The 22,373-nt window shown below is 46.4% G+C and overlaps 1 long non-coding RNA gene across 1 annotated transcript in view; it reads left to right on the top strand.

The window, feature by feature from the left end:
• The first annotated feature begins 3,762 nt into the window (after positions 1 to 3,762).
• LOC134928777 (uncharacterized) overlaps positions 3,763 to 22,373 on the top strand; it is a 329,018-nt gene continuing 310,407 nt past the window's right edge. Inside the window, exon 1 of the long non-coding RNA XR_010178000.1 lies at positions 3,763 to 3,834. This is a non-coding gene — a long non-coding RNA (uncharacterized LOC134928777). The remainder of the gene's footprint in view (positions 3,835 to 22,373) is intronic.

Raw genomic sequence — 22,373 nt, 5'->3', positions numbered from 1 at the left:
CACTGTGGCAGGTGCATGTGCGTAGACCCTCTGGATGTGGCCGCTGCGTACAAACGCATGAAAAATTAGGCCCTTATTTGGCGACTTCAGACTTTGGGGGTCATTCCGAGTTGATCGCTCGCTAGCTGCTTTTAGCAGCCGTGCAAACGCTAAGCCGCCGCCCTCTGGAAGTGTATCTTAGCTTAGCAGAACTGTGAACGAAAGGATCGCAGAGCGGCTGCAAAATATTTTCGAGCAGTTTCTGAGCAGCTCCAAACCTACTCCTAGCTTGCAATCACTTCAGACTATTTTGTTCCTGTTTTGATGTCACAAACACGCCCGCATTATCCCAGGCACGCCTGCGTTTGTATCTGACACGCCTGCGTTTTTTAAGCACACTCCCTGAAAACGGTCAGTTACCTCCCAGAAACACCCACTTCCTGTCAATCACTCAGCGGCCAGCAGTGCGATTGAAAAGCGTCGCTAGACCTTGTGTGAAACTACTTTGGCTTTTGTGAAAGTACGTCGTGCATGCGCATTGCGCCGCATACACATGCGCAGAAGTACCGCTTTTTGACCTAATCGCCGCGATGCGACCGAAAACAGATAGCGAACAACTCAGAATGACCCCCTTTATTCAATAAAAGTTTGTGCAGGGGCTGATACTCACAGGGTGATAAAACTGAAGTAGATTAAGAGGCTCATTTATCAACGAGTGATAAAACTCGTTGTGAATGATAAAACTTGTTGCACATGATAAATGGTGCTCCAGCCAATCAGCTACCAACTGTCATTTTTCAAACACATAACATTTAGTAGCTGAACAGATGACAGTTGTGAGCTGATTGGCTGGAGCACCATTTACTGTATCATACGCAACGAGTTTTATTACTCATTGATAAATGGGCCCCTAAACTTGATATTGTACACTGCCTGGAACTGCATACTCAGGCAATCTCCTATGGCAACAGAGTGAATTGCAGTCTACACGTCATGGATCTCTCCTTCCTCTGTGGGAAAGAGCTGAGTTCCTGCATATAAAATGCAGGATAAGGTAGAAGTGTAAAGAAGATGCCGTGCACACAGGTAAACTGGTGCACCTGGACTGCACAGGAGGAAGTATCTACTACATGCAAACGGGATGACATAAATGGGTGTGGATCATTGGGTCGACAGTAACTAGGCCGACAGTTATTAGGTCGACTACTATTGGTTGACAGTGACTAGGTCGACACCTAAAATAGATCTACATGGGCATTAGGTCGACATGGAAAAAAGTCGACATGATTTTTTTTTTTTTTTTTTTATGGTGTTGTTTTCTTTGTAAAGTGACCGGGAACCCCAATTAGTGCACCGTGTCCCCTCGCATGGCTCGCTCCGCTACCTCTGCACTCGGCACAGGTTACCGTTCCCAATCGTAGTCCACGTGGATCGTAAAGAATGAAAAAGTAAAAAAAAATGTGAAAAACTTGCGTTGACCTGTTCACGTGTCGACCTTTGCCATGTCAACCTAGTGTTCATGTCGACCTAATGCATGTAGCCCAATAGTGGTCGACCTAATGAGTGTCGAACAAGTGCTGTTGCCCTAAAGACCGGATACCACATAACTACGGTGCTTGTGTCAATGAAGGGTAAATGTATGAAGCAGTGATAAGAGTGGAGAAGTGAGCCACTGGTGAAGTTGCCTATGGCAACCAATCAGCTGCTCTGTATAATTTTATAGTATCCAAATGATAAATGTTACTTCAATTCTGATTGGTTGCCAATGCCATAGGCAACTTCTCCACTGGCTCACTTCTCCATTCTTATCACTGCTTCATACATTTACCCCTGAATGTGATAATGATGACGCTGAAAGCTACACGTGGCGTTGATTTACTGATACGAAGGGACTCTGGACCTGTCTATTGATTCATGCTACTTAAGGGTTAACGTCTTAAAATTGTTGGGCATTACGGGGCGTCTTCAGTGGTACCCGCCGAAACCCTGCCTAGCTCTCCATCCTAATCCCACGGAATGTTTCTCCGTCTCTGATCACAAAGTCATAAGATCTGCAAATAAATCTCACCCCGTGTGACTCTGAGAAGGAAGACTCTCGGCAGTCACACTGGCTCCCATTCAACGTGCTCTGTGATCTGTCATTTAGGCAAAGACAGGAATCCGCTCCAGCTAGAACGTACCCAGGGAAACTTCCACAGAAAGCCAAACAGGGAGCAGTCACGTAGCAGTCAGAAATAAGAGCGACAGACAGTACTAGTGTCTCATGTTCCTGATTGTAATTAAAAATGAAAGAGACGACAGAACTGCCCGGACAGCTTATGATGAGTGTAACTGGAGCGAGTGTGTGCCGGAGCAAATTGCTTATTTATTAAGTAATGCAGATAGAAGCATAAGGTGGCGCGCAATCATTTTGAGTCAATGGATCTGGCTGATAAAATTATGATTTAACCCATTGAGGACCATATATTGGGGCCTCTCACATTCCAACATTTCTTAGGTGAAAGTTGAGGCACTGTAGTAGAACCACAAAGTCTGTGGCTGAGGTGATCTGTATTGGGCGAGATAATACTGAGCACTTAGCACTATGACAGAGTGTCAGTGCGGCACATTGGTGGAGGGGTGTGGCTTATACAGGGGAGGTGTGGCTTGTTTACCGTTGTAGCTGTGGTGGTGGCTGGGTTATACTTACAAACAGGATAATGAATAAAATATGGGACTAAAGAGAGGACTTGCAGTAGGTTGCATCAGACACACAGAAAAGTAGTAATTTGCTCCATAGAAATACAAAATACTGATCTGTGCAGAGACTTGATCGAGCCTAATAGAAACTGTGAAATAATAACACCAAGACTAAGGGGTCTATTTACTAAGCCTTGGACAGAGATAAAGTACCAGCCAATCCGCTCCTAACTGCCATTTTTCAAACACAGCCTGTGACATGGCAGTTAGCAGCTGATTGGCTGGTACTTTATTTCCGGCGACTTTATCTCCATCCACGGCTTACTAGTAAATAGTAGAGATGAGCGGGTTCGGTTTCTCTGAATCCGAACCCGCCCGAACTTCATGTTTTTTTTCACGGGTCCGAGCGACTCGGATCTTCCCGCCTTGCTCGGTTAACCCGAGCGCGCCCGAACGTCATCATGACGCTGTCGGATTCTCGCGAGGCTCGGATTCTATCGCGAGACTCGGATTCTATATAAGGAGCCGCGCGTCGCCGCCATTTTCACACGTGCATTGAGATTGATAGGGAGAGGACGTGGCTGGCGTCCTCTCCATTTAGATTAGGGTTGAGAGAGAGAGAGAGAGATTGACCTGAGGCTGTGATACTGTAGAAGAGAGTGCAGAGTTTAGTGACTGACGACCACAGTGACCACCAGACAGTGCAGTTGTTTGTTTTATTTAATATATCCGTTCTCTGCCTGAAAAAAACGATACACACAGTGACTCAGTCACATACCATATCTGTGTGCACTGCTCAACCCAGTGTGCTGCATCAATGTATATATATATCTGCAGGGGCGGAAGTCCGGGAGGCAGCGGAGTCGGCTGCCGCCGGGCTCCTGACCCGCAGAGGGCGCCTCGCAGTGGCGCCTCTGACATTACACAGATTGACATGCGGACGAGCGCCCGCATGTCAATCTGATGTCTCCCTCCCTGCTGTGTTGGAGGGACATGGAGCGCATCGCGCGTCTCCTGTGTCCCTCCCTGGCTCTCTCCCGGCCGGTCTAAGGAAGTGCCATTCGTGAGCTCTGATTGGCTCACGAACCGGCACTTCCTGTATTAGACCGGCCGGGGGAGAGAGCCAGGGAGGGACACAGGAGACGCGCGATGCGCTCCATGTCCCTCCAACACAAGGTGGGAGCAGGCACTGGGGGCATATACCTGGTACTGGGGGGCATATACCTGGCACTGGGGGGGGAGGAGACCTGGCACTGGGGGGCATATACATGGCACTTGGGGGCATATACCTGGCACTGGGGGGGAAGACCTGGCACTGGGGGGCATATACCTGGCACTGTGGGGTATATACCTGGCACTGTGGGGTATATACCTGGCACTGTGGGGCATATACCTGGCACTGGGGGGGGAAGACCTGGCACTGGGGGGCATATACCTGGCATTGGGGGGCATATACCTGGCACTGGGGGGCATATACCTGGCACTGGGGGGGGGGAGACCTGGCACTGGGGGGCATATACATGGCACTGTGGGGGAAGACCTGGCACTGGGGGGGAAGACCTGGCACTGGGGGGCATATACCTGGCACTGTGGGGCATATACCTGGCACTGGGGGGCATATACCTGGCACTGGGGGGGAAGACCTGGCACTGGGACGGGGGGCATATGTGGCACTGGGGAGGGGGGTATATTTGGCACTGGGGGCATATACCTGGCACTGTGGGGGAAGACCTGGCACTGGGGGGCATATACCTGGCACTGGGGGAGGAGACCTGGCACTGGGGCGGGGGGCATATGTGGCACTGGGGAGGGGGGTATATTTGGCACTGGGGGCATATACCTGGCACAGTGGGGGAAGATCTGGCACTGGGGGCATATGGGGGAAGATCTGGCACTGGGGGCATATACCTGGCACTGGGCGCATATACCTGGCCCTGTGGGGGAATATCTGGCACTGGGGGCATATACCTGGCCCTGTGGGGGAATATCTGGCACTGGGGGCATATACCTGGCACTGGGCGCATATACCTGGCCCTGTGGGGGAATATCTGGCACTGGGGGCATATACCCGGCACTGTGGGGGGAATATCTGGCACTGGGGGCATACACCTGGCACTGTGGGGGAATATCTGGCATTGGGGGCATATGCCTGGCACTGTGGAGAAATATCTGGCACTGGGGGCATATAGCTGGCACTGAGGGGGCATAGGTGGCACTGTGGTGGAATATTTGGCACTGTGGGGGAGTAGGCACTGAGGGGGCATATGTGGCACTGTGGTGGAATATTTGGCACGGGGGGGAGCAGGCACTGAGGGGGCATATGTGGCACTGGGGGGGTATATTTGGCACTGGGGGCATGTACCTGGCACTGGAGGCATATACCTGACACTGTGGGGGAATATCTGGCACTGGGGGCATATGTGGCACTGGGAGCACGGCCCTAGCAACACGCACTACCCCCTAGCAATGAGCATGACACCCAGTGCATGAACCCCCTGGCAACGAGCATGACACCCTGAGCATGAAACCCCTGGCACCGTGCATGGAACCGCTGGCAACGAGCATGACACCCAGTGCATGAAACCCCTGGCAACGAGCATGACACCCTGAGCATGAAAACCCCTGGCACCGTGCATGGAACCAAGAGCATGAAACCGCTGGCAACGAACATGACACCCAGTGCATGAAACCCCTGGCAACGAGCATGACAACCTGAGCATGAAAACCCCTGGCACCGTGCATGGAACCAAGAGCATGAAACCCCTGGCAACGAGCAGGTAATTTAAAAGTAATTAGAAGCCTTACTGTAGAACTTAATGTATAATGGGCATTACGGTGTGTGGCATAATGTATCACGGACATTGCGGTGTGTGTCATAATGTGTCGGGCATTACGGTGTATGGTATACTATATCGCGGGCATTGTGATATGTGGTATAATGTCTCAGGCTCATTGTGGTGTGTGTTATACTGTGTCAAAGACATTGTATGTGCTATAATGTATCAAGGGCATTGCAGTGTGTAGCATAATGTATAACGGGCATTGTGATTCCTGTCATAATGTGTCACAGGCATTACGGTGTGTGGTATAATGTATCAGGGGCATTGCAGTGTGTAGCATAATGTATAACGGGCATTACGATTCCTGTCATAATGTGTCGGGGGCATTACGGTGTGTGGCATAATGTGTCGGGGGCATTATGGTGTGTTCATATTGTGTCATGTGCATTATTGTGTGTGGCATAATGTCTAAGGGCCACTGCAGTATGTGGCATAATGTATACTGGGCATTACTATAAGGAGGAAAAATTACAAATAATGTAAGGGGCATGAATCAGGATTAATTTTCTTTCCCGCCTGGGCGTGCAGGTTGGAAAACTGGGGTATAACGCAGTCTTTTCCTGCAATGTTACACCCCTTTATGGTAAGCCATGCCCATCCCAATGAAGCCACACACTCTATACTGCCAATTATGGAGGGGGGGGGGGCGAATAATTTTTTGGCTTGGGGGAGAAAAATTTCTAGTTACGTCACTGAACTGACTCATTCCTGTAAGCCGCCACTACAGCGCAAATCCCAGGAGAGTACGCTGGTGCGCGCCTGCTGTGGGAGGTAGGAGAGGAGCTGCTGCTACCGTTGCCCCGCTGCTGTGGGGAAGGGGGGGACGGGATGGATGGACACACGTGCGAGGCGGTGTTTAAGAGCTGGTACCACGCTTGCCTTGGATTACACTTCTTATTGCGCTCTGCCTCTGGTAATTGGGGAGGAGAGAAGAGCCTTCTTTCACTACACAAGGTATCCATCTATGCTCCCTTTCTCCCTGCATAAGTGCACTGCCAGTATACTGTATGTATGTTTGTATATATAGATAGAGGTAGGGGTCTGGCACAGCCACATAATAGACTAATACATTGGGTGCCCTCACAGCAAAGTAGTTTAGCAAAATAGAGGTGGTGCGGCACTCCAATGATTTGCACACTGACACCAATTGAAGTAGTGCAACGTTTCAATGCCCGTTTAATGAATCTGCATTTTTGTCATATATACAATGACCCCCATTCTGCCTCATCCCGTCCTCCAGACCTCTGTTACTCCATCTGCCCCCCCCCCATTTGCCAAGTCCTTCTGCCCGCCCGCGACCATCCCTCCCCATCTTCCTCCCATAATTAATTGTCCTCCCGCAGGGAATACATATGTTTTACCGACAGACGGGATGCCGTCTGTCAGCATCCTGACAGCAGCATCCCGTCCGTCAGAATTCTGGCAGGGGGCGTGCGCAATGAAGGCCCTTGCTTGTTGCGCTCGCAACGCAGTGGTCTCGGTGGTTCCCATCCCACTCTATTGGTGTTGTGGACACCCACGAATGGGAATAAGACCTGTGAGACGGTATTCTGGTGTCGGTATCCTGACCGCTAGGAATCCCGACAGCCAGCAAAATGATTGCCTCCCCTCCCGCAGTATCGGTCACATAATAGACTCACTTTCAGCTCCAGGCCCATGTGGACCCCAAACTGGCACTGGTCTGCAGGGATGTATCATTGGCACAAGGTTAAAAATGCAGCCAAACCTCCAAAAATGCAGTTTTCAGAGGTTTGGCGGCTTACTACTTATCCACCAAGCCTAGACCCCAGGGCTTGGATGCGGTGGGCAACACCATCTTTAGATGGGCTTCTATCACATTACCCATTGGACCCCTCCCAGCACCCCCTAGAGGGGCGCATCAGCCCACGCATGCACAGATAGGACTCCGGATCATACACCGGGAAGTTCTACTGTATCATGGCAAAGAATAGCTCTCACCGCAAGAGCTGTCCTTTGGAAATTTCTTCATGCATACGCCATTATGCTTGCAAAGAATGGCAGGATATATATATATATATAAATATATATATATAGCCTGCAGGATCAATATTGGTGTGGTGTGTGTGTATGTATATATATATATATATATATATATATATATATATAAAAAAAAATTTTTGCCTCTATATAGGGGGGCACCTGTATTTATATTGCCTCCGGGCGTCTAGGACGAACTTACGCCACTGTATATCTGACTGTGCTCAGCTCACACAGCTTATAATTGTGGGGGAGACTGGGGAGCACTGCAGTGCCAGTTATAGGTTATAGCAGGAGCCAGGAGTACATAATATTATATTAAAATTAAACAGTGCACACTTTTGCTGCAGGAGTGCCACTGCCAGTGTGACTAGTGACCAGTGACCTGACCACCAGTATATATAATATTAGTAGTATACTATCTCTTTATCAACCAGTCTATATTAGCAGCAGACACAGTACAGTGCGGTAGTTCACGGCTGTGGCTACCTCTGTGTCGGCACTCGGCAGCCCGTCCATAATTGTATATACCACCTAACCGTGTTTTTTTTTTCTTTCTTTATACATACATACTAGTTACGAGTATACTATCTCTTTATCAACCAGTCTATATTAGCAGCAGACACAGTACAGTGCGGTAGTTCACGGCTGTGGCTACCTCTGTGTCGGCACTCGGCAGCCCGTCCATAATTGTATATACCACCTAACCGTGGTTTTTTTTTCTTTCTTTATACATACATACTAGTAACGAGTATACTATCTCTTTATCAACCAGTCTATATATTAGCAGCAGACACAGTACAGTGCGGTAGTTCACGGCTGTGGCTACCTCTGTGTCGGCACTCGGCAGCCCGTCCATAATTGTATATACCACCTAACCGTGGTTTTTTTTTCTTTCTTTATACATACATACTAGTTACGAGTATACTATCTCTTTATCAACCAGTCTATATTAGCAGCAGACACAGTACAGTGCGGTAGTTCACGGCTGTGGCTACCTCTGTGTCGGCACTCGGCAGCCCGTCCATAATTGTATATACCACCTAACCGTGGTTTTTCTTTCTTTCTTTATACATACATACTAGTTACGAGTATACTATCTCTTTATCAACCAGTCTATATATTAGCAGCAGACACAGTACAGTGCGGTAGTTCACGGCTGTGGCTACCTCTGTGTCGGCACTCGGCAGCCCGTCCATAATTGTATATACCACCTAACCGTGGTTTTTTTTTCTTTCTTTATAGTCATACTAGTTACGAGTATACTATCTCTTTATCAACCAGTCTATATTAGCAGCAGACACAGTACAGTGCGGTAGTTCACGGCTGTGGCTACCTCTGTGTCGGCACTCGGCAGCCCGTCCATAATTGTATATACCACCTAACCGTGGTTTTTTTTTTCTTTCTTTATACATACATACTAGTTACGAGTATACTATCTCTTTATCAACCAGTCTATATATTAGCAGCAGACACAGTACAGTGCGGTAGTTCACGGCTGTGGCTACCTCTGTGTCGGCACTCGGCAGCCCGTCCATAATTGTATATACCACCTAACCGTGTTTTTTTTTTCTTTCTTTATAGTCATACTAGTTACGAGTATACTATCTCTTTATCAACCAGTCTATATTAGCAGCAGACACAGTACAGTGCGGTAGTTCACGGCTGTGGCTACCTCTGTGTCGGCACTCGGCAGCCCGTCCATAATTGTATATACCACCTAACCGTGGTTTTTTTTTCTTTCTTTATACATACATACTAGTTACGAGTATACTATCTCTTTATCAACCAGTCTATATTAGCAGCAGACACAGTACAGTGCGGTAGTTCACGGCTGTGGCTACCTCTGTGTCGGCACTCGGCAGCCCGTCCATAATTGTATATACCACCTAACCGTGGTTTTTTTTTCTTTCTTTATACATACATACTAGTTACGAGTATACTATCTCTTTATCAACCAGTCTATATTAGCAGCAGACACAGTACAGTGCGGTAGTTCACGGCTGTGGCTACCTCTGTGTCGGCACTCGGCAGCCCGTCCATAATTGTATATACCACCTAACCGTGGTTTTTTTTTCTTTCTTTATACATACATACTAGTTACGAGTATACTATCTCTTTATCAACCAGTCTATATATTAGCAGCAGACACAGTACAGTGCGGTAGTTCACGGCTGTGGCTACCTCTGTGTCGGCACTCGGCAGCCCGTCCATAATTGTATATACCACCTAACCGTGGTTTTTTTTTCTTTCTTTATAGTCATACTAGTTACGAGTATACTATCTCTTTATCAACCAGTCTATATTAGCAGCAGACACAGTACAGTGCGGTAGTTCACGGCTGTGGCTACCTCTGTGTCGGCACTCGGCAGCCCGTCCATAATTGTATATACCACCTAACCGTGGTTTTTTTTTCTTTCTTTATACATACATACTAGTTACGAGTATACTATCTCTTTATCAACCAGTCTATATATTAGCAGCAGACACAGTACAGTGCGGTAGTTCACGGCTGTGGCTACCTCTGTGTCGGCACTCGGCAGCCCGTCCATAATTGTATATACCACCTAACCGTGGTTTTTTTTTCTTTCTTTATACATACATACTAGTTACGAGTATACTATCTCTTTATCAACCAGTCTATATATTAGCAGCAGACACAGTACAGTGCGGTAGTTCACGGCTGTGGCTACCTCTGTGTCGGCACTCGGCAGCCCGTCCATAATTGTATATACCACCTAACCGTGGTTTTTTTTTCTTTCTTTATACATACATACTAGTTACGAGTATACTATCTCTTTATCAACCAGTCTATATTAGCAGCAGACACAGTACAGTGCGGTAGTTCACGGCTGTGGCTACCTCTGTGTCGGCACTCGGCAGCCCGTCCATAATTGTATATACCACCTAACCGTGGTTTTTTTTTCTTTCTTTATACATACATACTAGTAACGAGTATACTATCTCTTTATCAACCAGTCTATATATTAGCAGCAGACACAGTACAGTGCGGTAGTTCACGGCTGTGGCTACCTCTGTGTCGGCACTCGGCAGCCCGTCCATAATTGTATATACCACCTAACCGTGGTTTTTTTTTCTTTCTTTATACATACATACTAGTTACGAGTATACTATCTCTTTATCAACCAGTCTATATTAGCAGCAGACACAGTACAGTGCGGTAGTTCACGGCTGTGGCTACCTCTGTGTCGGCACTCGGCAGCCCGTCCATAATTGTATATACCACCTAACCGTGGTTTTTTTTTCTTTCTTTATACATACATACTAGTTACGAGTATACTATCTCTTTATCAACCAGTCTATATATTAGCAGCAGACACAGTACAGTGCGGTAGTTCACGGCTGTGGCTACCTCTGTGTCGGCACTCGGCAGCCCGTCCATAATTGTATATACCACCTAACCGTGGTTTTTTTTTCTTTCTTTATAGTCATACTAGTTACGAGTATACTATCTCTTTATCAACCAGTCTATATTAGCAGCAGACACAGTACAGTGCGGTAGTTCACGGCTGTGGCTACCTCTGTGTCGGCACTCGGCAGCCCGTCCATAATTGTATATACCACCTAACCGTGGTTTTTTTTTCTTTCTTTATACATACATACTAGTTACGAGTATACTATCTCTTTATCAACCAGTCTATATATTAGCAGCAGACACAGTACAGTGCGGTAGTTCACGGCTGTGGCTACCTCTGTGTCGGCACTCGGCAGCCCGTCCATAATTGTATATACCACCTAACCGTGTTTTTTTTTTCTTTCTTTATAGTCATACTAGTTACGAGTATACTATCTCTTTATCAACCAGTCTATATTAGCAGCAGACACAGTACAGTGCGGTAGTTCACGGCTGTTTCTACCTCTGTGTCGGCACTCGGCAGCCCGTCCATAATTGTATATACCACCTAACCGTGGTTTTTTTTTCTTTCTTTATACATACATACTAGTTACGAGTATACTATCTCTTTATCAACCAGTCTATATTAGCAGCAGACACAGTACAGTGCGGTAGTTCACGGCTGTGGCTACCTCTGTGTCGGCACTCGGCAGCCCGTCCATAATTGTATATACCACCTAACCGTGGTTTTTTTTTCTTTCTTTATACATACATACTAGTTACGAGTATACTATCTCTTTATCAACCAGTCTATATTAGCAGCAGACACAGTACAGTGCGGTAGTTCACGGCTGTGGCTACCTCTGTGTCGGCACTCGGCAGCCCGTCCATAATTGTATATACCACCTAACCGTGGTTTTTTTTTCTTTCTTTATACATACATACTAGTTACGAGTATACTATCTCTTTATCAACCAGTCTATATATTAGCAGCAGACACAGTACAGTGCGGTAGTTCACGGCTGTGGCTACCTCTGTGTCGGCACTCGGCAGCCCGTCCATAATTGTATATACCACCTAACCGTGGTTTTTTTTTCTTTCTTTATAGTCATGCTAGTTACGAGTATACTATCTCTTTATCAACCAGTCTATATTAGCAGCAGACACAGTACAGTGCGGTAGTTCACGGCTGTGGCTACCTCTGTGTCGGCACTCGGCAGCCCGTCCATAATTGTATATACCACCTAACCGTGGTTTTTTTTTCTTTCTTTATACATACATACTAGTTACGAGTATACTATCTCTTTATCAACCAGTCTATATATTAGCAGCAGACACAGTACAGTGCGGTAGTTCACGGCTGTGGCTACCTCTGTGTCGGCACTCGGCAGCCCGTCCATAATTGTATATACCACCTAACCGTGGTTTTTTTTTCTTTCTTTATACATACATACTAGTTACGAGTATACTATCTCTTTATCAACCAGTCTATATATTAGCAGCAGACACAGTACAGTGTGGTAGTTCACGGCTGTGGCTACCTCTGTGTCGGCACTCGGCAGCCCGTCCATAATTGTATATACCACCTAACCGTGGTTTTTTTTTCTTTCTTTATACATACATACTAGTTACGAGTATACTATCTCTTTATCAACCAGTCTATATATTAGCAGCAGACACAGTACAGTGCGGTAGTTCACGGCTGTGGCTACCTCTGTGTCGGCACTCGGCAGCCCGTCCATAATTGTATATACCACCTAACCGTGGTTTTTTTTTCTTTCTTTATACATACATACTAGTTACGAGTATACTATCTCTTTATCAACCAGTCTATATTAGCAGCAGACACAGTACAGTGCGGTAGTTCACGGCTGTGGCTACCTCTGTGTCGGCACTCGGCAGCCCGTCCATAATTGTATATACCACCTAACCGTGGTTTTTTTTTCTTTCTTTATACATACATACTAGTTACGAGTATACTATCTCTTTATCAACCAGTCTATATATTAGCAGCAGACACAGTACAGTGCGGTAGTTCACGGCTGTGGCTACCTCTGTGTCGGCACTCGGCAGCCCGTCCATAATTGTATATACCACCTAACCGTGGTTTTTTTTTCTTTCTTTATACATACATACTAGTTACGAGTATACTATCTCTTTATCAACCAGTCTATATATTAGCAGCAGACACAGTACAGTGCGGTAGTTCACGGCTGTGGCTACCTCTGTGTCGGCACTCGGCAGCCCGTCCATAATTGTATATACCACCTAACCGTGGTTTTTTTTTCTTTCTTTATACATACATACTAGTTACGAGTATACTATCTCTTTATCAACCAGTCTATATATTAGCAGCAGACACAGTACAGTGCGGTAGTTCACGGCTGTGGCTACCTCTGTGTCGGCACTCGGCAGCCCGTCCATAATTGTATACTAGTATCCAATCCATCCATCTCCATTGTTTACCTGAGGTGCCTTTTAGTTGTGCCTATTAAAATATGGAGAACAAAAATGTTGAGGTTCCAAAATTAGGGAAAGATCAAGATCCACTTCCACCTCGTGCTGAAGCTGCTGCCACTAGTCATGGCCGAGACGATGAAATGCCAGCAACGTCGTCTGCCAAGGCCGATGCCCAATGTCATAGTACAGAGCATGTCAAATCCAAAACACCAAATATCAGTAAAAAAAGGACTCCAAAACCTAAAATAAAATTGTCGGAGGAGAAGCGTAAACTTGCCAATATGCCATTTACCACACGGAGTGGCAAGGAACGGCTGAGGCCCTGGCCTATGTTCATGGCTAGTGGTTCAGCTTCACATGAGGATGGAAGCACTCAGCCTCTCGCTAGAAAAATGAAAAGACTAAAGCTGGCAAAAGCAGTAGCACCGCAAAGAACTGTGCGTTCTTCGAAATCCCAAATCCACAAGGAGAGTCCGACTCCAATTGTGTCGGTTGCGATGCCTGACCTTCCCAACACTGGACGTGAAGAGCATGCGCCTTCCACCATTTGCACGCCCCCTGCAAGTGATGGAAGGAGCACCCGCAGTCCAGTTCCTGATAGTCAGATTGAAGATGTCAGTGTTGAAGTACACCAGGATGAGGAGGATATGGGTGTTGCTGGCGCTGGGGAGGAAATTGACCAGGAGGATTCTGATGGTGAGGTGGTTTGTTTAAGTCAGGCACCCGGGGAGACACCTGTTGTCCGTGGTAGGAATATGGCCGTTGACATGCCTGGTGAAAATACCAAAAAAATCAGCTCTTCGGTGTGGAAGTATTTCACCAGAAATGCGGACAACAGGTGTCAAGCCGTGTGTTCCCTTTGTCAAGCTGTAATAAGTAGGGGTAAGGACGTTAACCACCTCGGAACATCCTCCCTTATACGTCACCTGCAGCGCATTCATAATAAGTCAGTGACAAGTTCAAAAACTTTGGGTGACAGCGGAAGCAGTCCACTGACCAGTAAATCCCTTCCTCTTGTAACCAAGCTCACGCAAACCACCCCACCAACTCCCTCAGTGTCAATTTCCTCCTTCCCCAGGAATGCCAATAGTCCTGCAGGCAATGTCACTGGCAATTCTGACGAGCCCTCTCCTGCCTGGGATTCCTCCGATGCATCCTTGCGTGTAACGCCTACTGCTGCTGGCGCTGCTGTTGTTGCTGCTGGGAGTCGATGGTCATCCCAGAGGGGAAGTCGTAAGCCCACTTGTACTACTTCCAGTAAGCAATTGACTGTTCAACAGTCCTTTGCGAGGAAGATGAAATATCACAGCAGTCATCCTGCTGCAAAGCGGATAACTGAGGCCTTGACAACTATGTTGGTGTTAGACGTGCGTCCGGTATCCGCCGTTAGTTCACAGGGAACTAGACAATTTATTGAGGCAGTGTGCCCCCGTTACCAAATACCATCTAGGTTCCACTTCTCTAGGCAGGCGATACCGAGAATGTACACGGACGTCAGAAAAAGACTCACCAGTGTCCTAAAAAATGCAGTTGTACCCAATGTCCACTTAACCACGGACATGTGGACAAGTGGAGCAGGGCAGGGTCAGGACTATATGACTGTGACAGCCCACTGGGTAGATGTATGGACTCCCGCCGCAAGAACAGCAGCGGCGGCACCAGTAGCAGCATCTCGCAAACGCCAACTCTTTCCTAGGCAGGCTACGCTTTGTATCACCGCTTTCCAGAATACGCACACAGCTGAAAACCTCTTACGGCAACTGAGGAAGATCATCGCGGAATGGCTTACCCCAATTGGACTCTCCTGTGGATTTGTGGCATCGGACAACGCCAGCAATATTGTGTGTGCATTAAATATGGGCAAATTCCAGCACGTCCCATGTTTTGCACATACCTTGAATTTGGTGGTGCAGAATTTTTAAAAAAACGACAGGGGCGTGCAAGAGATGCTGTCGGTGGCCAGAAGAATTGCGGGACACTTTCGGCGTACAGGCACCACGTACAGAAGACTGGAGCACCACCAAAAACTACTGAACCTGCCCTGCCATCATCTGAAGCAAGAAGTGGTAACGAGGTGGAATTCAACCCTCTATATGCTTCAGAGGTTGGAGGAGCAGCAAAAGGCCATTCAAGCCTATACAATTGAGCACGATATAGTAGGTGGAATGCACCTGTCTCAAGCGCAGTGGAGAATGATTTCAACGTTGTGCAAGGTTCTGATGCCCTTTGAACTTGCCACACGTGAAGTCAGTTCAGACACTGCCAGCCTGAGTCAGGTCATTCCCCTCATCAGGCTTTTGCAGAAGAAGCTGGAGACATTGAAGGAGGAGCTAACACGGAGCGATTCCGCTAGGCATGTGGGACTTGTGGATGGAGCCCTTAATTCGCTTAACAAGGATTCACGGGTGGTCAATCTGTTGAAATCAGAGCACTACATTTTGGCCACCGTGCTCGATCCTAGATTTAAAGCCTACCTTGGATCTCTCTTTCCGGCAGACACAAGTCTGCTGGGGTTGAAAGACCTGCTGGTGACAAAATTGTCAAGTCAAGCGGAACGCGACCTGTCAACATCTCCTCCTTCACATTCTCCCGCAACTGGGGGTGCGAGGAAAAGGCTCAGAATTCCGAGCCCACCCGCTGGCGGTGATGCAGGGCAGTCTGGAGCGACTGCTGATGCTGACATCTGGTCCGGACTGAAGGACCTGACAACGATTACGGACATGTCGTCTACTGTCACTGCATATGATTCTCTCAACATTGATAGAATGGTGGAGGATTATATGAGTGACCGCATCCAAGTAGGCACGTCACACAGTCCGTACTTATACTGGCAGGAAAAAGAGGCAATTTGGAGGCCCTTGCACAAACTGGCTTTATTCTACCTAAGTTGCCCTCCCACAAGTGTGTACTCCGAAAGAGTGTTTAGTGCCGCCGCTCACCTTGTCAGCAATCGGCGTACGAGGTTACATCCAGAAAATGTGGAGAAGATGATGTTCATTAAAATTAATTATAATCAATTCCTCCGCGGAGACATTGACCAGCAGCAATTGCCTCCACAAAGTACACAGGGAGCTGAGATGGTGGATTCCAGTGGGGACGAATTGATAATCTGTGAGGAGGGGGATATACACGGTGATATATCGGAGGGTGATGATGAGGTGGACATCTTGCCTCTGTAGAGCCAGTTTGTGCAAGGAGAGATTAATTGCTTCTTTTTTGGGGGGGGTCCAAACCAACCCGTCATATCAGTCACAGTCGTGTGGCAGACCCTGTCACTGAAATGATGGGTTGGTTAAAGTGTGCATGTCCTGTTTTGTTTATACAACATAAGGGTGGGTGGGAGGGCCCAAGGACAATTCCATCTTGCACCTCTTTTTTCTTTTCTTTTTCTTTGCGTCATGTGCTGTTTGGGGAGGGTTTTTTGGAAGGGACATCCTGCGTGACACTGCAGTGCCACTCCTAGATGGGCCCGGTGTTTGTGTCGGCCACTAGGGTCGCTTATCTTACTCACACAGCTACCTCATTGCGCCTCTTTTTTTCTTTGCGTCATGTGCTGTTTGGGGAGGGTTTTTTGGAAGGGACATCCTGCGTGACACTGCAGTGACACTCCTAGATGGGCCCGGTGTTTGTGTCGGCCACTAGGGTCGCTTATCTTACTCACACAGCTACCTCATTGCGCCTCTTTTTTTCTTTGCGTCATGTGCTGTTTGGGGAGGGTTTTTTGGAAGGGACATCCTGCGTGACACTGCAGTGCCACTCCTAGATGGGCCCGGTGTTTGTGTCGGCCACTAGGGTCGCTAATCTTACTCACACAGCTACCTCATTGCGCCTCTTTTTTTCTTTGCGTCATGTGCTGTTTGGGGAGGGTTTTTTGGAAGGGCCATCCTGCGTGACACTGCAGTGCCACTCCTAGATGGGCCCGGTGTTTGTGTCGGCCACTAGGGTCGCTTATCTTACTCACACAGCGACCTCGGTGCAAATTTTAGGACTAAAAATAATATTGTGAGGTGTGAGGTATTCAGAATAGACTGAAAATGAGTGGAAATTATGGTTTTTGAGGTTAATAATACTTTGGGATCAAAATGACCGCCAAATTCTATGATTTAAGCTGTTTTTTAGTTTTTTGGGAAAAAAACACCCGAATCCAAAACACACCCGAATCCGACAAAAAAAATTCGGTGAGGTTTTGCCAAAACGCGGTCGAACCCAAAACACGGCCGCGGAACCGAACCCAAAACCAAAACACAAAACCCGAAAAATTTCCGGCGCTCATCTCTAGTAAATAGTAGAGATTTGCACCGGAAATTTTTCGGGTTTTGTGTTTTGGTTTTGGATTCGGTTCCACGGCCGTGTTTTGGATTCGGACGCGTTTTGGCAAAACCTCCCTGAAAATTTTTTGTCGGATTCGGGTGGGTTTTTTTTTCAAAAAACCCTCAAAAACAGCTTAAATCATAGAATTTTGGGGTCATTTTCATCCTATAGTATTATTAACCCCAATAACCACAATTTCCACTAATTTCCAGTCTATTATGAACACCTCACACCTCACAATACTATTTTTAGTCCTAAAATTTGCACTGAGGTCGCTGGATGACTAAGCTATGCGACACAAACACCTCAATATCACAGGAATTATTCGTTCTAATCAATGGTATTATTGGTCCAAATCACTGGAAGAAAATGGAATGGATGGATACTTGCAGTGACACAGAGCTGCAAGATACAGCAATGGCCTATTGTACAACTATATACTGTTAGTCACCAAAATGTTGCACTGTAATACTAGAAGCTATAGAAAAGTATATATAATATATTACTGTATATCAGTACAGAGCGGTGTAACTGTGACCCATGTGTCCTGACAAGCAGTATAGAAGCTATAGAAAAGTATATATAATATTACTGTATATCAGTACAGAGCGGTGTAACTGTGACCCATGTGTCCTGACAAGCAGTATAGAAGCTATAGAAAATAAGAAAAGTATATATATTATCTCCTATATAATAGCCCAGATCTGTGACTTTGTGCTTCATTTGCTAACGCTGGGCGGAGTCACAACACTGGGCGGAGTTAGTCAAATGAGTCACAGATCTGGGCAAATCTATGGGAGACTAGGAGCAGAAGCAGATGGTATGGGCATGGCACAGGCATACCTCCCAACTTTCTTCAGGCTGAAGGAGGGACACACGCGTGGCGAAAATGGGGTGTGGCCAATGAAAAGGGGGCGTGGCTTCCCGGTTTCGTCAGTGAGGGGGCATGCCCAGCGCTCTTATATACTGTACATATAATTTAAAAAATGAGGAAAAAAAACATCACTTGAATAATACAGATTCATGGCTTTCATCTGTACGTGTACCAGCCAAGGTATTGGGGTACCGGGTGATACCAGGTTGGGGGGGGGGGGGTGAAATGAGAAAGCACCACTAATAAGAACTGAATATAACTTTCACCCCATGCAATCTGTGCCCTGCTTTTATGTGATAGGTGATAGTGGGAGGGATGCACTGACCTTTAAAATGCGGGCAAACCTCAGAAAATGCCGGTTTCCGAGGTTTGGCCACTTACTGCATATGCACCAGAATGCAGTAGATTCTGGAGATTAGAATTGCCTAATAGAAGCCTATGGGCTTCTTTTATGTTTTCTCCCTGAGAGGGATCCAATCGGATCCCTCCCCAGTGAACCCCCGCAGCTCATGGATCATCCCACGCATGTGCAGATACAGTAGGACATAGGACTCCAAGTCATAGGGCGGGATGCACCAATGTTAAAAATGAAAACGTCTGAAAATGCCATTTTCTGAGGTTTAGCTGCTTACTGCATATGCAAGCGATGGATTCTGGGGCTTGGATGCAGTGGGCACCGTCATCTTTAGATGGCATTGCCCTATAGAAGCCTATGAGCTTCTATTGCATTTCTCCCAGCACCTCTTGCGGCACGTGCATCACTTGACGCATCCATGCACAAATAGGACTTTGTTCATAAACCCAGATGTCCAATTATCACAAAGGACAGCTTGTGACGCTCTCTGGCATATGGCGTTAATAAACGCCATTATGCTTACAAAAAGTGACGTGATGAATTGCAAGCAAAATACAATGCTCGATGCATCCCGTCCTTAATGTTTTAATATTCGCTACCCGTGGAGCATCAATGTCATGGCAAGCATCTCACGCCATATGAACAAGGACAATTCTGTATTTCAGCTCCCTTGTCCTCAAGCAGGGGTGCCCATTGTATCAACAGTCCAATTCCTAGACCATATGGTGTAGACAGCAGTAAGGGGTCACCTGGGGGAGAACACCTGTAATCCTACATGTACCATCCCCGTCAACAACACCAGCGGCCTGTCTTGTCAACATGGGGTATGGAAAATGGTTTTACAAAGAGGCAGCTTTTAAACAATGGTGAGTGTATTTATCATGGGTCTAAGAATGTGTGCTGTGCCAGGTCCTGGGATTTTTATTACTGTTGCGCTTGTGAGGATACTGTCTTGGAGATCACACTTTAGGAGACGTGGGTGCTATTAATCTGCTGAATACCCGCTTATGCCAGCTGTAAGAATCAGACTGTGCCTGGGACTCTTATGAAAGTAATGGAGACATCTTCCAGAGTGGACACCCAGCAGGTGGTGACCATTCCAAGTACAGAGTTTCTTACAGTACCTGGGAGTTTGCGTCGGAGGACTTCGGCCTTCGGCACTAGTTGAAGACTGGTATTACTATTAACGGGGCCTATGGATGTTGACTTGGCATGGACCGCCATCAGCAGTTGTACTTGTGGACATTGATGCCTGGCTGGAGAATTTGAGGTTACTTACGCAGTGCTAATAGTATTATACAGTATACTGGGGGTCATTCCGAGTTGTTCGCTCGTTCTTTTTTTCTCGCAACGGAGCGATTAGTCGCTACTGCGCATGCGCAATGTCCGCAGTGCGACTGCGCCAAGTAAATTTGCTATGCAGTTAGGAATTTTACTCACGGCATTACGAGGTTTTTTCTTCGTTCTGGTGATCGTAATGTGATTGACAGGAAGTGGGTGTTTCTGGGCGGAAACTGGATGTTTTATGGGAGTGTGTGAAAAAACGCTACCGTTTCTGGGAAAAACGCGGGAGTGGCTGGAGAAACGGAGGAGTGTCTGGGCGAACGCTGGGTGTGTTTGTGACGTCAAACCAGGAACGAAACTGACTGAACTGATCGCAGATGCCGAGTAAGTCTGGAGCTACTCAGAAACTGCTAAGAACTGTCTATTCGCAATTCTGCTAATCTTTCGTTCGCAATTTTGATATGCTAAGATTCACTCCCAGTAGGCGGCGGCTTAGCGTGTGCAATGCTGCTAAAAGCAGCTAGCGAGCGAACAACTCGGAATGACCCCCACTATACCTAGTACCTACATGGCGTCATCTCTGACCTTTTCTACCTTACTTTCTAACACGCCCATTTGTTATCATGCTACAGATGCATTTGCTTTTCTGTCGTTGCTGTTTAATTCATGCAATTTTTTTATTCTTTTTCATATTTAGGGATCTATTCATAAAGCAGTGAAAAGAGTGGAGAAAAAGACCAGTGGAGAAGTTGCCCATGGCAACCAATCAGCTTTGAAGGAAGCCTTTTTCAAGTACATTCGGTTGCCATGGGCTCTGTCTCTCCACTGTTTTCATTGGTTTACGAATAGACCCCTTAAGGAGACATTGGGGCTGATGGTGTATGGGGTGTGCACACCCACATGGCACTGGCGAGCCCACATGGTACTAGCCACACCCACACAGCACTGACCACACCCACACAGTTTTGGCCATAGCTCCTCTTCCTCATAATAGGTTCTTGACCTTGTTCAGTCCCAGATCTACATGACCGTTCATCCAGCTCTGCCATTAGACTTGGCTCCCCAAGTTAGCCAGTTCAGTCAGTACTGGCTTAGAGCTGGGATGTATCCTGACATATTCCATGTTGTTTCTTGGCAGCGGCATATCATATGTTATAATTAGCAGGCAAAGTAAAAGGTGTTTTTGTCTGTCTAGCATATAATGACATCCTAATGTTATCCATATTAATTTACTGAATATTCTCTTTCATCCTTATTCTCGGTGCTGCTCTCATTATACAATTACCCAAACGGTTCTCACTTTCATTCTGCACTCAGGGAACAAAACGACGCACAATTATCTAACGAGTTCTCATTACCTCTGAGCTCCTTCTTTAATTTCATAGCATTTTATAGAGTCATTTGTGGAATATTCAGGGACTTAATTTGCATATCTCCCCAGTGTTCCATGGCAGAATCACACAGACTTTGAAATGAAAAAAAAAAAAGAGAATTTTTGCATTGTGCAAATTACAAAAATAAAAATAAAAAAAATACTTCTTCATGGGAAGAAATCTGATTTCCCACAAAATAAGTGCTCTTTTGAGAATACTAGATATTTTCTCGCAAGCGGTCATGTCAGGGGCAACACTCGTGTATATGTCCAAATTTATAGATTGCAATTATCATTTCATTGCATTGTGCATATTTGGTTGCTATAGATACTTTCGGTTATTTCCGGTGAAAAGACTTTTACCTATTTTTTTAACCAATATTCAAGTTTCCTTTCTCTTCTACAGCTGATGACAAACATCTGTGCTAGCGCATACTGATTTCACAGAGAGATTTTCCTCTGTACTCAGATCTGTGTCCGATGACTTCATGTCTTGTTGGGTTGTTTTTTTCCAGGAAACAACAACCCTTTATATTTACTTTAGGTCTAGTCCTATTTTTAAACCACTTAATTGCATCTATGTGAACGATGCAATGTGCAAAGGGGGTCATGTCAAAATGCATAGTAAATGTCCTCTAGCCAAAAGGAAGTGTATGTTCCTTAACCACATGACTCCACGGAGGAACTAATAAAGGGACGGTCTAAATTTCAGGGGAAATTATTTTCATTGTAGGATGCTTGTTCATTTTTGAAAAGTATCACTGTGACCTTCCTACAACTAGCGCTTCAGCAGGAGGTTATTAATAGACGTGAGATCAAGCCGGTCGGAAACATCAAATACATGGTAGAAAACAAATTCTCTAGGA

Source organism: Pseudophryne corroboree, chromosome 5, assembly GCF_028390025.1.
Source record: "Pseudophryne corroboree isolate aPseCor3 chromosome 5, aPseCor3.hap2, whole genome shotgun sequence".
NCBI lineage: Eukaryota > Metazoa > Chordata > Amphibia > Anura > Myobatrachidae > Pseudophryne > Pseudophryne corroboree.
Note: the sequence above shows the minus strand (reverse complement) of the source record. Positions and strands in the feature narration are given on the sequence as shown.